The sequence below is a fragment of the Hyla sarda genome, chromosome 2, assembly GCF_029499605.1.
Source record: "Hyla sarda isolate aHylSar1 chromosome 2, aHylSar1.hap1, whole genome shotgun sequence".
NCBI classification, from domain to species: Eukaryota; Metazoa; Chordata; class Amphibia; order Anura; family Hylidae; genus Hyla; species Hyla sarda.
In genome coordinates, this window is record NC_079190.1 from 515561108 (window position 1) to 515579755 (window position 18648).

Sequence of the window (18648 nt, forward strand, 5' to 3'; positions counted from 1 at the left end):
TGTGGTTATTATATTACTATGTTATGATTCTGCTCTATTATGTTGTCACATTATAAGATTTTTGTTTTGTTGTGATATGACATCATTTATACTCTATTGTATTACATTACATTTCTAGGTATTATATTATGATTGTGCTTTTAGATTTTATATTACCGTATTTATCGGGGTATACCACGCACCGGCCTATAACACGCACCCTCATTTTACCAAGGATATTTGGGTAAAATAAGTTTTTTACCCAAATATCCATGATAAAATGAGGGTGCGTGTGTGCGCGTGTATACCCCGATATACCCCCAGGAAAGGCAGGGGGAGAGAGGCCGTCGCTGCCCGCTTCTCTCCCCCTGCCTTTCCTGGGGTCTAGAGCGCTGCTGTCGGCCCTTTTCACCCCCTGGTTATCGGCGCCACTGCCCGTTCTGTCCCCCTGACTGTCGGCGCCGCTTCTCTCTCCCTGGCTATCGGTGCCGGCACCGATAGTCAGGGGGACAGAACGGGCAGTGGCGCCGATAACCAGGGGGTGAAAAGGGCCGACAGCAGCGCTCTAGACCCCAGGAAAGGCAGGGGGAGAGAAGCGGGCAGCGACGGCCTCTCTCCCCCTGCCTTTCCTGGGGGTATATCGGCGTATAACACGCACACAGACTTTAGGCTAAAAATTTTAGCCTAAAAAGTACGTGTTATACGCCGATAAATACGGTACATCTCATTATTATATTATAATTATTCTGGTATTTTATCACATACATTTTTTATTTTATGTTTTATATCATTATTATATTACATCCCATGATTATACTATAATGTGCAGCAGCTGCGGCGGTCATACACTATTTCTCTAATATAGTCTTTGTTCTCCTTATTGTATCATTTTTCGCCTCCTGTAGATTATAACCGTACAGTATAGTTATTGTGTTTATTTACTGTGCAATATATCTCCTAGGGCCACGATTCCTTGGGGACCCCTGAGAACTAAATCCCCAGCAGGTGAACCATCCCGGACCTGGACCACCAGGACGTCTCATTAACCCTGGTAATGTTTTAGGCACTGTATGGCGTTATTATTTAATATATTATGATATTATTGGCATTATTTAGTTATGTTAGCTTTCAGGCACTGTATGGTGGTATTATTTAATATATTATGATATTATTGGCATTATTTAGTTATGTTAGCTTTCAGGCACTGTATGGTGGTATTATTTAATATATTATGATATTATTGGCATTATTTAGTTATGTTAGCTTTCAGGCACTGTATGGTGGTATTATTTGGACTTATATGGCAGTATTACTTGGCATTGTACAGTGCTATTATTTGCCACTGTATGACGGAATTATTTTGCATTATATAGCAGTATTTGGTAATAGTATTTTCTTGGGGACTTTTCAAAAATGGATCCTAAGAAGCAAACTTGGTTATAGTTTGGCTCTGTAAGGCGGTATTTTTTGGCATTTTGTGGTGGTACTATATGGATATTGTAAGGAGGTATTATTATTTGGCCATTGTATAGTAGTCCTATTTCTGCATTGTAGGGCAGTATTATTTGTGTATTGGATGGTGGTAATATTTGCTTATTGTATGGTACCACCTTTTAGGCATTTAATGGTGGTACTATTTGGGCATAGCAGTATTCTTTGGCTTAATATAGTGGTATTATGTGGACATTGTATGGCAGTATTTTTTGCTCAGTGTATAGCAGTATTATTTGGCATTATAGAGTGGTATTATGTAGGCATTGTATAGTGGTATTTTTTGGGCATTGTAATGCAGTATTTTTTGCTCAGTCTATGGCAATTATTTGGAATTATATAATGGTATTATTTGGCTTTGTATGGTGGTATTATTATTTGGGGATTGTATGGCAGCATTTTTTGCTCAGTGTATGGCGGTATTATTTGGCTTTATACAGTGGTATTATTATTTGGACATTGTACGGCGGTATTTTTTGCTCAGTGTATGGCGGTATTATTTGGCTTTATACAGTGGTATTATTATTTGGGCATTGTATGGCGGTATTTTTTGCTCAGTGTATGGCCGTATTATTTGGCTTTATACAATGGTACTATTATTATTTGGGCATTGTATGGCGGTATTATTTGGCTTAATACAGTGGTATTATTATTTGGGCATTGTATGGCGGTATTATTTGGCTTTATACAGTGGTATTATTATTTGGGCATTGTATGGCGGTATTTTTTGCTCAGTGTATTGCGGTATTATTTGGCATTATATAGCGGAATTATTTGGCGCTGTATGCTGCTGTGGGGATACTCACCATATAGTCGCCAATGTCGTCGTATCCCACCATGGTTAGTGTCAGATCTTGTGTAACGTGTCCCGTGAGCCCCTCCACCCCCTGACACATCCCTCAGGCGCAGGACAATGGCCTCCTCCATACAAAGCCAGAGGTCAGGGCGGGGTTAATCCTGTGCGCACAGTTTGTTCATGTTACAAAAAAAAAAGACACGCGGCGGCAGCGGCGGCGGCGGCGTAAGACTTTGTTGTTGTCGGACTCGATTGGCTAACGGACAGCGTCATTTCTTGTACTTTGGACAGAGGGGGGATCCAGGGGCCCCTCTCCTGCAACCTATCTTGCTGGATCCGGAGCCTATATACAGGTAAGTGGCACATGTGCGTCTGTGCTGGGTGCCAGGGGATGCGCAAGTGGCAGAGGCTGCCGACTGCACCGAACTCTGCCAACTCGGCAAATCTCTTAAAGTGACATCGTCCTAATACTGTGCGATCAGTCATTACTGTCATCTACTGCAGCTGCTGTCACGTATGTCCTAGAAGTCACACAACATATATACTATACAGGTCATACAATCCATCCAAAGGTCTAGAGCCATTCACTACAGCCTAAAGACTTTCTGGATACATTATATATAGTGACCGGGGGTGAAGACTTTCTGGATACATTGTATATAGTGACCGGGGGTGAAGACTTTCTGGATACATTGTATATAGTGACCGGGGGTGAAGACTTTCTGTATACACTGTATATAGTGACCGGGGGTGAAGACTTTCTGGATACATTGTATATAGTGACCGGGGGTGAAGACTTTCTGGATACATTGTATATAGTGACCGGGGGGGGGGGGGGGGGGGGTGTAGACTTTCTGGATACATTTTATATAGTGACTGTGGGATGAAGACTTTCTGGATACATTGTATATAGTGACCAGGGAATGAAGACTTTCCGGATACATTGTATATAGTGACCGGGGGTGAAGACTTTCTGGATACATTGTATATAGTGACCGGGTGTGAAGACTTTCTGGATACATTGTATATAGGGACCGGGGTGAAGACTTCTGGATACATTGTATATAGTGACCGGGGGGGAGTGAAGACTTTCTGGATACATTGTATATAGGGACCGGGGTGAAGACTTCTGGATACATTGTATATAGTGACCGGGGGGGGGGGGGGTGAAGACTTTCTGGATACATTGTATATAGTGACTGGGGGTGAAGACTTTCTGGATACATTGTATATAGTGACTGGGGGTGAAGTCTTTCTGGATACATTGTATATAGTGATTGGGGGTGAAGACTTTCTGGATACATTGTATATAGTGACTGAGGGGTGAAGACTTTCTGGATACATTGTATATAGTGACCGGGGGTGAAGACTTTCTGGATACATTGTATATAGTGACCGGGGGTGAAGACTTTCTGGATACATTGTATATAGTGACCGGGGGTGAAGACTTTCTGTCTACATTGTATATAGTGACTGGGGGTGAAGACTTTCTGGATACATTGTATATAGTGATCGGGGGTGAAGACTTTCTGGATACATTGTATATAGGGACCGGGGTGAAGACTTCTGGATACATTGTATATAGTGACCGGGGGGGGGGGGGGGGGGTGAAGACTTTCTGGATACATTGTATATAGGGACCGGGGTGAAGACTTCTGGATACATTGTATATAGTGACCGGGGGGGGGGGTGAAGACTTTCTGGATACATTGTATATAGTGACTGGGGGTGAAGACTTTCTGGATACATTGTATATAGTGACTGGGGGTGAAGTCTTTCTGGATACATTGTATATAGTGATTGGGGGTGAAGACTTTCTGGATACATTGTATATAGTGACTGAGGGGTGAAGACTTTCTGGATACATTGTATATAGTGACCGGGGGTGAAGACTTTCTGGATACATTGTATATAGTGACCGGGGGTGAAGACTTTCTGGATACATTGTATATAGTGACCGGGGGTGAAGACTTTCTGTCTACATTGTATATAGTGACTGGGGGTGAAGACTTTCTGGATACATTGTATATAGTGATCGGGGGGGGTGAAGACTTTCTGGATACATTGTATATAGTGACTGGGGGTGAAGACTTTCTGTCTACATTGTATATAGTGACTGGGGGTGAAGACTTTCTGGATACATTGTAAATAGTGATCGGGGGGGTGAAGACTTTCTGGATACATTGTATATAGTGACCGGGGGTGAAGACTTTCTGGATACATTGTATATAGTGACCGGGGGTGAAGACTTTCTGGATACATTGTATATAGTGACCGGGGGTGAAGACTTTCTGGATACATTGTATATAGTGACCGGGGGTGAAGACTTTCTGGATACATTGTATATAGTGACCGGGGGTGAAGACTTTCTGGATACATTGTATATAGTGACCGGGGGTGAAGACTTTCTGGATACATTGTATATAGTGATCGGAGGTGAAGACTTTCTGGATACATTGTATATAGTGATCGGAGGTGAAGACTTTCTGAATACATTATATATAGTGACCGGGGGTGAAGACTTTCTGGATACATTGTATATAGTGACCGGGGGTGAAGACTTTCTGTATAGATTGTGTATAGTGACCGGGGGTGAAGACTTTCTGGATACATTGTATATAGTGATCGGGATGAAGACTTTCTGGATACATTGTATATAGTGACCGGGGGTCAAGACTTTCTGGATACATTGTATATAATGACCGGGGGTGAAGACTTTCTGGATACATTGTATATAGTGATTGGAGGTGAAGACTTTCTGGATACATTGTATATAGTGACCGGGGTGAAGACTTTCTGGATACATTGTATATAGTGATCGGAGGTGAAGACTTCTGGATACATTGTATATAGTGACCGGGGGGGGGGGGGTGAAGACTTTCTGGATACATTGTATATAGTGACTGGGGGTGAAGACTTTCTGGATACATTGTATATAGTGACTGGGGGTGAAGTCTTTCTGGATACATTGTATATAGTGATTGGGGGTGAAGACTTTCTGGATACATTGTATATAGTGACCGGGGGTGAAGACTTTCTGTATAGATTGTGTATAGTGACCGGGGGTGAAGACTTTCTGGATACATTGTATATAGTGATCGGGATGAAGACTTTCTGGATACATTGTATATAGTGACCGGGGGTCAAGACTTTCTGGATACATTGTATATAATGACCGGGGGTGAAGACTTTCTGGATACATTGTATATAGTGATTGGAGGTGAAGACTTTCTGGATACATTGTATATAGTGACCGGGGTGAAGACTTTCTGGATACATTGTATATAGTGATCGGAGGTGAAGACTTTCTGGATACATTGTATATAGTGACCGGGGGTGAAGACTTTCTGGATACATTGTATATAGTGATCGGAGGTGAAGACTTTCTGGATACATTATATATAGTGACCGGGGGTGAAGACTTTCTGGATACATTGTATATAGTGACCGGGGGTGAAGACTTTCTGGATACATTGTATATAGTGACCGGGGGGGGGGGGGGGTGAAGACTTTCTGGATACATTGTATATAGTGATCGGGATGAAGACTTTCTGGATACATTGTATATAGTGACCGGGGGTGAAGACTTTCTGGATACATTGTATATAGTGACCGGGGGTGAAGACTTTCTGGATACATTGTATATAGGGAGGACAGGGGGATATGTAGGGAGGACAGGGGGATATGTAGGGAGGACAGGGGGATATGTAGGGAGGACAGGGGGATATGTAGGGAGGACAGGGGGATATGTAGGGAGGACAGGGGATATGTAGGGAGGACAGGGGGATATGTAGGGAGGACAGGGGGATATGTAGGGAGGACAGGGGGATATGTAGGGAGGACAGGGGATATGTAGGGAGGACAGGGGGATATGTAGGGAGGACAGGGGGATATGTAGGGAGGACAGAGGATATGTAGGGAGGACAGGGGGATATGTAGGGAGGACAGGGGGATATGTAGGGAGGACAGGGGGATATGTAGGGAGGACAGGGGATATGTAGGGAGGACAGGGGGATATGTAGGGAGGACAGGGGGATATGTAGGGAGGACAGAGGATATGTAGGGAGGACAGGGGGATATGTAGGGAGGACAGGGGGATATGTAGGGAGGACAGGAGGATATGTAGGGAGGACAGGGGGATATGTAGGGAGGACAGGGGGATATGTAGGGGGGACAGGGGGATATATATAGGGAGGACAGGGGGATATGTAGGGAGGACAGGGGGATATGTAGGGAGGACAGGGGATATGTAGGGAGGACAGGGGATATGTAGGGAGGACAGGGGATATGTAGGGAGGACAGGGGGATATATATAGGGAGGACAGGGGGATATGTAGGGAGGACAGGGGGATATGTAGGGAGGACAGGGGGATATGTAGGGAGGACAGGGGATATGTAGGGAGGACAGGGGGATATGTAGGGGGGACAGGGGCGATATATATAGGGAGGACAGGGGGATATGTAGGGGGGACAGGGGGATATGTAGGGAGGACGGGGGGATATGTAGGGAGGACTGGGGGATATGTAGGGAGGACAGGGGGATATGTAGGGAGGACAGGGGGATATATAGGGAGGACAGGGGGATATGTAGGGGGGACAGGGGGATATATATAGGGAGGACAGGGGGATATGTAGGGGGGACAGGGGGATATGTAGGGAGGACAGGGGGATATATATAGGGAGGACAGGGGGATATGTAGGGGGGACAGGGGGATATATATAGGGAGGACAGGGGGATATGTAGGGAGGACAGGGGGATATGTAGGGAGGACAGGGGATATGTAGGGAGGACAGGGGGATATGTAGGGAGGACAGGGGGATATGTAGGGAGGACAGGGGATATGTAGGGAGGACAGGGGGATATGTAGGGAGGACAGGGGGATATGTAGGGAGGACAGGGGATATGTAGGGAGGACAGGGGGATATGTAGGGAGGACAGGGGGATATGTAGGGAGGACAGGGGGATATGTAGGGAGGACAGGGGATATGTAGGGAGGACAGGGGGATATGTAGGGAGGACAGAGGATATGTAGGGAGGACAGGGGGATATGTAGGGAGGACAGGGGGATATGTAGGGAGGACAGGAGGATATGTAGGGAGGACAGGGGGATATGTAGGGAGGACAGGGGGATATGTAGGGGGGACAGGGGGATATATATAGGGAGGACAGGGGGATATGTAGGGAGGACAGGGGGATATGTAGGGAGGACAGGGGATATGTAGGGAGGACAGGGGATATGTAGGGAGGACAGGGGATATGTAGGGAGGACAGGGGGATATATATAGGGAGGACAGGGGGATATGTAGGGAGGACAGGGGGATATGTAGGGAGGACAGGGGGATATGTAGGGAGGACAGGGGATATGTAGGGAGGACAGGGGGATATGTAGGGAGGACAGGGGGATATGTAGGGAGGACAGGGGGATATGTAGGGAGGACAGGGGGGTATGTAGGGAGGACAGGGGGATATGTAGGGAGGACAGGGGATATGTAGGGAGGACAGGGGGATATGTAGGGAGGACAGGGGGATATGTAGGGGGGACAGGGGCGATATATATAGGGAGGACAGGGGGATATGTAGGGGGGACAGGGGGATATGTAGGGAGGACAGGGGGATATGTAGGGAGGACAGGGGGATATGTAGGGAGGACAGGGGGTATGTAGGGAGGACAGGGGGATATGTAGGGAGGACAGGGGGATATGTAGGGAGGACAGGGGGATATGTAGGAAGGACAGGGGGATATGTAGGAAGGACAGGGGGATATGTAGGGAGGACAGGGGATATGTAGGGAGGACGGGGGATATGTAGGGAGGACAGGGGGATATGTAGGGAGGACAGGGGGATATGTAGGGAGGACAGGGGGATATGTAGGGAGGACAGGGGGATATGTAGGGAGGACAGGGGATATGTAGGGAGGACGGGGGGATATGTAGGGAGGACGGGGGGATATGTAGGGAGGACGGGGGGATATGTAGGGAGGACAGGGGGATATGTAGGGAGGACAGGGGGATATATAGGGAGGACAGGGGGATATGTAGGGGGGACAGGGGGATATATATAGGGAGGACAGGGGGATATGTAGGGAGGACAGGGGGATATGTAGGGAGGACAGGGGGATATATATAGGGAGGACAGGGGGATATGTAGGGGGGACAGGGGGATATATATAGGGAGGACAGGGGGATATGTAGGGGGGACAGGGGGATATATATAGGGAGGACAGGGGGATATGTAGGGGGGACAGGGGGATATATATAGGGAGGACAGGGGATATGTAGGGGGGACAGGGGGATATATATAGGGAGGACAGGGGGATATGTAGGGGGGACAGGGGGATATGTAGGGGGGACAGGGGGATATGTAGGGAGGACGGGGGAGATGTAGGGAGGACAGGGGGATATATATAGGGAGGACAGGGGGATATATATAGGGAGGACAGGGGGATATATATAGGGAGGACAGGGGGATATATATAGGGAGGACAGGGGGATATGTAGGGAGGACAGGGGGATATGTAGGGAGGACAAGGGGATATGTAGGGAGGACAGGGGGATATGTAGGGAGGACAGGGGGATATGTAGGGAGGACAAGGGGATATGTAGGGAGGACAGGGGGATATGTAGGGAGGACAGGGGGATATGTAGGGGGGACAGGGGGATATATATAGGGAGGACAGGGGGATATGTAGGGGGGACAGGGGGATATGTAGGGAGGACAGGGGGATATATATAGGGAGGACAGGGGGATATGTAGGGGGGACAGGGGGATATATATAGGGAGGACAGGGGGATATGTAGGGGGGACAGGGGGATATATATAGGGAGGACAGGGGGATATGTAGGGGGGACAGGGGGATATATATAGGGAGGACAGGGGGATATGTAGGGGGGACAGGGGGATATATATAGGGAGGACAGGGGGATATGTAGGGGGACAGGGGGATATGTAGGGGGGACAGGGGGATATGTAGGGGGGACAGGGGGATATGTAGGGAGGACAGGGGGATATGTAGGGAGGACAGGGGATATGTAGGGAGGACAGGGGGATATGTAGGGAGGACAGGGGATATGTAGGGAGGACAGGGGGATATGTAGGGAGGACAGGGGATATGTAGGGAGGACAGGGGGATATGTAGGGAGGACAGAGGATATGTAGGGAGGACAGGGGGATATGTAGGGAGGACAGGGGCATATGTAGGGAGGACAGGGGGATATGTAGGGAGGACAGGGGATATGTAGGGAGGACAGGGGGATATGTAGGGAGGACAGGGGCATATGTAGGGAGGACAGGAGGATATGTAGGGAGGACAGGGGATATGTAGGGAGGACAGGGGGATATGTAGGGAGGACAGGGGATATGTAGGGAGGACAGGGGGATATGTAGGGAGGACAGGGGGATATGTAGGGAGGACAGGGGGATATGTAGGGAGGACAGGGGGATATGTAGGGAGGACAGGGGGATATGTAGGGAGGACAGGGGATATGTAGGGAGGACAGGGGGATATGTAGGGAGGACAGGGGGATATGTAGGGGGGACAGGGGCGATACATATAGGGAGGACAGGGGGATATGTAGGGGGGACAGGGGGATATGTAGGGAGGACGGGGGGATATGTAGGGAGGACGGGGGGATATGTAGGGAGGACAGGGGGATATGTAGGGAGGACAGGGGGATATGTAGGGGGGACAGGGGGATATATATAGGGAGGACAGGGGGATATGTAGGGGGGACAGGGGGATATGTAGGGAGGACAGGGGGATATATATAGGGAGGACAGGGGGATATGTAGGGGGGACAGGGGGATATATATAGGGAGGACAGGGGGATATGTAGGGGGGACAGGGGGATATATAGGGAGGACAGGGGGATATGTAGGGGGGACAGGGGGATATATATAGGGAGGACAGGGGGATATGTAGGGGGGACAGGGGGATATATATAGGGAGGACAGGGGGATATGTAGGGGGACAGGGGGATATGTAGGGGGGACAGGGGGATATGTAGGGAGGACGGGGGAGATGTAGGGAGGACAGGGGGATATGTAGGGAGGACAGGGGGATATGTAGGGAGGACAGGGGGATATGTAGGGAGGACAGGGGGATATGTAGGGAGGACAAGGGGATATGTAGGAAGGACAGGGGGATATATATAGGGAGGACAGGGGGATATGTAGGGAGGACAGGGGGATATGTAGGGAGGACAGGGGGATATGTAGGGAGGACAGGGGGATATATTGGGAGGACAGGGGGATATGTTGGGAGGACAGGGGGATATATTGGGAGGACAGGGGGATATGTAGGGAGGACAGGGGGATATGTAGGGAGGACAGGGGGATATATAGGGAGGACAGGGGGATATATATAGGGAGGACAGGGGGATATATAGGGAGGACAGGGGGATATGTAGGGAGGACAGGGGGATATGTAGGGAGGACAGGGGATATGTAGGGAGGACAGGGGGATATGTAGGGAGGACAGGGGGATATGTAGGGAGGACAGGGGGATATGTAGGGAGGACGGGGGGATATGTAGGGAGGACGGGAGATATGTAGGGAGGACGGGGGGATATGTAGGGAGGACAGGGGGATATGTAGGGAGGACGGGGGGATATGTAGGGAGGACGGGGGGATATGTAGGGAGGACAGGGGGATATGTAGGGAGGACAGGGGATATGTAGGGAGGACAGGGGGATATGTAGGGAGGACAGGGGGATATGTAGGGGGGACAGGGGGATATATATAGGGAGGACAGGGGGATATGTAGGGGGGACAGGGGGATATGTAGGGAGGACAGGGGGATATGTAGGGAGGACGAGGGGATATGTAGGGAGGACAGGGGGATATGTAGGGAGGACAGGGGGATATGTAGGGAGGACAGGGGGATATGTAGGGGGGACAGGGGGATATATATAGGGAGGACAGGGGGATATGTAGGGGGGACAGGGGGATATGTAGGGAGGACAGGGGGATATATATAGGGAGGACAGGGGGATATGTAGGGGGGACAGGGGGATATATATAGGGAGGACAGGGGGATATGTAGGGGGGGCAGGGGGATATATATAGGGAGGACAGGGGGATTTGTAGGGGGGACAGGGGGATATATATAGGGAGGACAGGGGATATGTAGGGGGGACAGGGGGATATATATAGGGAGGACAGGGGGATATGTAGGGGGGACAGGGGGATATGTAGGGGGGACAGGGGGATATGTAGGGAGGACGGGGGAGATGTAGGGAGGACAGGGGGATATATATAGGGAGGACAGGGGGATATATATAGGGAGGACAGGGGGTTATGTAGGGAGGACAGGGGGATATGTAGGGAGGACAGGGGGATATGTAGGGAGGACAGGGGGTTATGTAGGGAGGACAGGGGGATATGTAGGGAGGACAGGGGGATATGTAGGGAGGACAGGGGGATATGTAGGGAGGACAGGGGAATATGTAGGGAGGACAAGGGGATATGTAGGGAGGACAGGGGGATATGTAGGGAGGACAGGGGGATATGTAGGGGGGACAGGGGGATATATATAGGGAGGACAGGGGGATATGTAGGGGGGACAGGGGGATATGTAGGGAGGACAGGGGGATATATATAGGGAGGACAGGGGGATATGTAGGGAGGACAGGGGGATATGTAGGGAGGACAGGGGGATATGTAGGGAGGACAGGGGGATATGTAGGGAGGACAGGGGGATATGTAGGGAGGACAGGGGGATATGTAGGGAGGACAGGGGGATATGTAGGGAGGACAGGGGGATATGTAGGGGGGACAGGGGGATATATATAGGGAGGACAGGGGGATATGTAGGGGGGACAGGGGGATATGTAGGGAGGACAGGGGGATATGTAGGGAGGACGGGGGGATATGTAGGGAGGACAGGGGGATATGTAGGGAGGACAGGGGGATATGTAGGGAGGACAGGGGGATATGTAGGGGGGACAGGGGGATATATATAGGGAGGACAGGGGGATATGTAGGGGGGACAGGGGGATATGTAGGGAGGACAGGGGGATATATATAGGGAGGACAGGGGGATATGTAGGGGGGACAGGGGGATATATATAGGGAGGACAGGGGGATATGTAGGGGGGACAGGGGGATATATATAGGGAGGACAGGGGGATTTGTAGGGGGGACAGGGGGATATATATAGGGAGGACAGGGGATATATAGGGGGGACAGGGGGATATATAGGGGGGACAGGGGGATATGTAGGGGGGACAGGGGGATATGTAGGGAGGACGGGGGAGATGTAGGGAGGACAGGGGGATATATATAGGGAGGACAGGGGGATATATATAGGGAGGACAGGGGGTTATGTAGGGAGGACAGGGGGATATGTAGGGAGGACAGGGGGATATGTAGGGAGGACAGGGGGTTATGTAGGGAGGACAGGGGGATATGTAGGGAGGACAGGGGGATATGTAGGGAGGACAGGGGAATATGTAGGGAGGACAAGGGGATATGTAGGGAGGACAGGGGGATATGTAGGGAGGACAGGGGGATATGTAGGGGGGACAGGGGGATATATATAGGGAGGACAGGGGGATATGTAGGGGGGACAGGGGGATATGTAGGGAGGACAGGGGGATATATATAGGGAGGACAGGGGGATATGTAGGGAGGACAGGGGGATATGTAGGGAGGACAGGGGGATATGTAGGGAGGACAGGGGGATATGTAGGGAGGACAGGGGGATATGTAGGGAGGACAGGGGGATATGTAGGGAGGACAGGGGGATATGTAGGGGGGACAGGGGGATATATATAGGGAGGACAGGGGGATATGTAGGGGGGACAGGGGGATATGTAGGGAGGACAGGGGGATATGTAGGGAGGACGGGGGGATATGTAGGGAGGACAGGGGGATATGTAGGGAGGACAGGGGGATATGTAGGGAGGACAGGGGGATATGTAGGGGGGACAGGGGGATATATATAGGGAGGACAGGGGGATATGTAGGGGGGACAGGGGGATATGTAGGGAGGACAGGGGGATATATATAGGGAGGACAGGGGGATATGTAGGGGGGACAGGGGGATATATATAGGGAGGACAGGGGGATATGTAGGGGGGACAGGGGGATATATATAGGGAGGACAGGGGGATTTGTAGGGGGGACAGGGGGATATATATAGGGAGGACAGGGGATATGTAGGGGGGACAGGGGGATATATATAGGGAGGACAGGGGGATATGTAGGGGGGACAGGGGGATATGTAGGGAGGACGGGGGAGATGTAGGGAGGACAGGGGGATATATATAGGGAGGACAGGGGGTTATGTAGGGAGGACAGGGGGATATGTAGGGAGGACAGGGGGATATGTAGGGAGGACAAGGGGATATGTAGGGAGGACAGGGGGATATGTAGGGAGGACAGGGGGATATGTAGGGAGGACAAGGGGATATGTAGGGAGGACAGGGGGATATGTAGGGAGGACAGGGGGATATGTAGGGGGGACAGGGGGATATATATAGGGAAGACAGGGGGATATAGATAGGGATGACAGGGGGATATGTAGGGGGGACAGGGGGATATGTAGGGAGGACAGGGGGATATATATAGGGAGGACAGGGGGATATGTAGGGGGGACAGGGGGATATATATAGGGAGGACAGGCGGATATGTAGGGGGGACAGGGGGATATATATAGGGAGGACAGGGGGATATGTAGGGGGGACAGGGGGATATATATAGGGAGGACAGGGGGATATGTAGGGGGGACAATGGGATATATATAGGGAGGACAGGGGGATATGTAGGAGGACAGGGGGATATGTAGGGGGACAGGGGGATATGTAGGGGGGACAGGGGGATATGTAGGGAGGACGGGGGAGATGTAGGGAGGACAGGGGGATATATATAGGGAGGACAGGGGGATATATATAGGGAGGACAGGGGGATATGTAGGGAGGACAGGGGGATATGTAGGGAGGACAGGGGGATATGTAGGGAGGACAGGGGGATATGTAGGGAGGACAGGGGGATATGTAGGGAGGACAGGGCGATATATATAGGGAGGACAAGGGGATATGTAGGGAGGACAGGGGGATATGTAGGTAGGACAGGGGGATATGTAGGGAGGACAGGGGGATATATTGGGAGGACAGGGGGATATGTAGGAAGGACAGGGGGATATATATAGGGAGGACAGGGGGATATATATAGGGAGGACAGGGGGATATGTAGGGAGGACAGGGGGATATGTAGGGAGGACAGGGGATATGTAGGGAGGACAGGGGGATATGTAGGGAGAACAGGGGGATATGTAGGGAGGACAGGGGGATATGTAGGGAGGACAGGGGGGTATGTAGGGAGGACAGGGGGATATGTAGGGAGGACAGGGGATATGTAGGGAGGACAGGGGGATATGTAGGGAGGACAGGGGGATATGTAGGGGGGACAGGGGGATATATATAGGGAGGACAGGGGGATATGTAGGGGGGACAGGGGGATATGTAGGGAGGACGGGGGGATATGTAGGGAGAACGGGGGATATGTAGGGAGGACAGGGGGATATGTAGGGAGGACAGGGGGATATGTAGGGAGGACAGGGGGATATGTAGGGGGGACAGGGGGATATATATAGGGAGGACAGGGGGATATGTAGGGGGGACAGGGGGATATGTAGGGAGGACAGGGGGATATATATAGGGAGGACAGGGGGATATGTAGGGGGGACAGGGGGATATATATAGGGAGGACAGGGGGATATGTAGGGGGGACAGGGGGATATATATAGGGAGGACAGGGGGATATGTAGGGGGGACAGGGGGATATATATAGGGAGGACAGGGGGATATGTAGGGGGGACAGGGGGATATGTAGGGGGGACAGGGGGATATGTAGGGGGGACAGGGGGATATGTAGGGAGGACGGGGGAGATGTAGGGAGGACAGGGGGATATATATAGGGAGGACGGGGATATATATAGGGAGGACAGGGGGATATGTAGGGAGGACAGGGGGATATGTAGGGAGGACAGGGGGATATGTAGGGAGGACAGGGGGATATGTAGGGAGGACAAGGGGATATGTAGGGAGGACAGGGGGATATGTAGGGAGGACAGGGGGATATGTAGGGAGGACAGGGGGATATGTAGGGAGGACAAGGGGATATGTAGGGAGGACAGGGGGATATATATAGGGAGGACAGGGGGATATGTAGGGAGGACAGGGGGATATGTAGGGAGGACAGGGGGATATATTGGGAGGACAGGGGGATATGTAGGGAGGACAGGGGGATATATATAGGGAGGACAGGGGGATATATATAGGGAGGACAGGGGGATATGTAGGGTGGACAGGGGGATATATATAGGGAGGACAGGGGATATATATAGGGAGGACAGGGGGATATATAGGGAGGACAGGGGGATATATATAGGGAGGACAGGGGGATATATATAGGGAGGACAGGGGATATGTAGGGAGGACAGGAGGATATGTAGGGAGGACAGGGGGATATGTAGGGAGGACAGGGGGATATGTAGGGAAGACGGGGGATATGTAGGGAGGACGGGGGATATGTAGGGAGGACAGAGGATATGTAGGGAGGACAGGGGGATATATTGGGAGGACAGGGGGATATGTAGGGAGGACAGGGGGATATGTAGGGAGGACAGGGGGATATGTAGGGAGGACAGGGGGATATGTAGGGAGGACAGGGGGATATGTAGGGAGGACAGGGGGATATGTAGGGAGGACAGGGGGATATGTAGGGAGGACAGGGGGATATGTAGGGAGGACAGGGGGATATGTAGGGAGGACAGAGGATATGTAGGGAGGACGGGGGGATATGTAGGGAGGACGGGGGGATATGTAGGGAGGACGGGGGGATATGTAGGGAGGACAGGGGGATATGTAGGGAGGACAGGGGGATATGTAGGGAGGACAGGGGGATATGTAGGGAGGAAAGAGGATATGTAGGGAGGACGGGGGGATATGTAGGGAGGACGGGGGGATATGTAGGGAGGACGGGGGGATATGTAGGGAGGACAGGGGGATATGTAGGGAGGACAGGGGGATATGTAGGGAGGACGGGGGGATATGTAGGGAGGACGGGGGGATATGTAGGGAGGACAGGGGGATATGTAGGGAGGACAGAGGATATGTAGGGAGGACAGGGGGATATGTAGGGAGGACAGGGGGATATGTAGGGAGGACAGGGGGATATGTAGGGAGGACAGGGGGATATGTAGGGAGGACAGGGGGATATGTAGGGAGGACAGGGGGATATGTAGGGAGGACAGGGGGATATGTAGTGGGGACAGAGGATATGTAGGGGGGACAGGGGGATATGTAGGGAGGACAGGGGGATATGTAGGGGGGACAGGGGGATATGTAGGGAGGACAGGGGGATATGTAGGGAGGACAGGGGGATATGTAGGGAGGACAGGGGGATATGTAGGGGGGACAGGGGGATATGTAGGGAGGACAGGGGGATATGTAGGAAGGACGGGGGATATGTAGGGAGGACAGGGGGATATGTAGGGAGGACAGGGGGATATGTAGGGAGGACAGGGGGATATGTAGGGAGGACAGGGGATATGTAGGGAGGACAGGGGGATATGTAGGGAGGACAGGGGGATATGTAGGGAGGACAGGGGGATATATATAGGGAGGACAGGGGGATATGTAGGGAACACAGGGGGATATGTAGGGAGGACAGGGGGATATGTAGGGAGGACAGAGGATATGTAGGGAGGACAGGGGATATGTAGGGAGGACGCGGGATATGTAGGGAGGACGGGGGATATGTAGGGAGGACGGGGGATATGTAGGGAGGACGGGGGATATGTAGGGAGGACAGGGGGATATGTAGGAAGGACGGGGGATATGTAGGGGGGACAGGGGATATGTAGGGAGGACAGGGGGATATGTAGGGAGGACAGGGGATATGTAGGGAGGACAGGGGGATATGTAGGGAGGACAGGGGATATGTAGGGAGGACAGGGGGATATGTAGGGAGGACAGGGGGATATGTAGGGAGGACAGGGGGATATGTAGGGAGGACAGGGGGATATGTAGGGAGGACAGGGGATATGTAGGGAGGACAGGGGGATATGTAGGGAGGACAGGGGGATATGTAGGGGGGACAGGGGCGATATATATAGGGAGGACAGGGGGATATGTAGGGGGGACAGGGGGATATGTAGGGAGGACGGGGGGATATGTAGGGAGGACGGGGGGATATGTAGGGAGGACAGGGGGATATGTAGGGAGGACAGGGGGATATATAGGGAGGACGGGGATATGTAGGGGGGACAGGGGGATATATATAGGGAGGACAGGGGGATATGTAGGGGGGACAGGGGGATATGTAGGGAGGACAGGGGGATATATATAGGGAGGACAGGGGGATATGTAGGGGGGACAGGGGGATATATATAGGGAGGACAGGGGGATATGTAGGGGGGACAGGGGGATATATATAGGGAGGACAGGGGGATATGTAGGGGGGACAGGGGGATATATATAGGGAGGACAGGGGATATGTAGGGGGAACAGGGGGATATATATAGGGAGGACAGGGGGATATGTAGGGGGGACAGGGGGATATGTAGGGGGGACAGGGGGATATGTAGGGAGGACGGGGGAGATGTAGGGAGGACAGGGGGATATATATAGGGAGGACAGGGGGATATATATAGGGAGGACAGGGGGATATGTAGGGAGGACAGGGGGATATGTAGGGAGGACAGGGGGATATGTAGGGAGGACAGGGGGTTATATATAGGGAGGACAGGGGGATATGTAGGGAGGACAAGGGGATATGTAGGGAGGACAGTTGGATATGTAGGGAGGACAGGGGGATATGTAGGGAGGACAAGGGGATATGTAGGGAGGACAGGGGGATATGTAGGGAGGACAGGGGGATATGTAGGGGGGACAGGGGGATATATATAGGGAGGACAGGGGGATATGTAGGGGGGACAGGGGGATATGTAGGGAGGACAGGGGGATATGTAGGGGGGACAGGGGGATATATATAGGGAGGACAGGGGGATATGTAGGGGGGACAGGGGGATATATATAGGGAGGACAGGGGGATATGTAGGGGGGACAGGGGGATATATATAGGGAGGACAGGGGGATATGTAGGGGGGACAGGGGGATATATATAGGGAGGACAGGGGGATATGTAGGCAGGACAGGGGATATGTAGGGAGGACAGGGGGATATGTAGGGAGGACAGGGGGATATGTAGGGAGGACAGGGGATATGTAGGGAGGACAGGGGGATATGTAGGCAGGACAGGGGATATGTAGGGAGGACAGGGGGATATGTAGGGAGGACAGGGGATATGTAGGGAGGACAGGGGGATATGTAGGGAGGACAGAGGATATGTAGGGAGGACAGGGGGATATGTAGGGAGG

General features: G+C 51.6%; 1 long non-coding RNA gene across 1 annotated transcript in view; it reads left to right on the forward strand.

Moving 5' to 3' along the window:
• Window positions 1–2621, forward strand: part of LOC130357309 (uncharacterized) — an 82619-nt gene extending 79998 nt beyond the window's left edge. Inside the window, exons 2-3 of the long non-coding RNA XR_008889173.1 lie at window positions 941–1030; window positions 2558–2621. This is a non-coding gene — a long non-coding RNA (uncharacterized LOC130357309). The remainder of the gene's footprint in view (window positions 1–940; window positions 1031–2557) is intronic.
• The last annotated feature ends 16027 nt before the right edge of the window (window positions 2622–18648 follow it).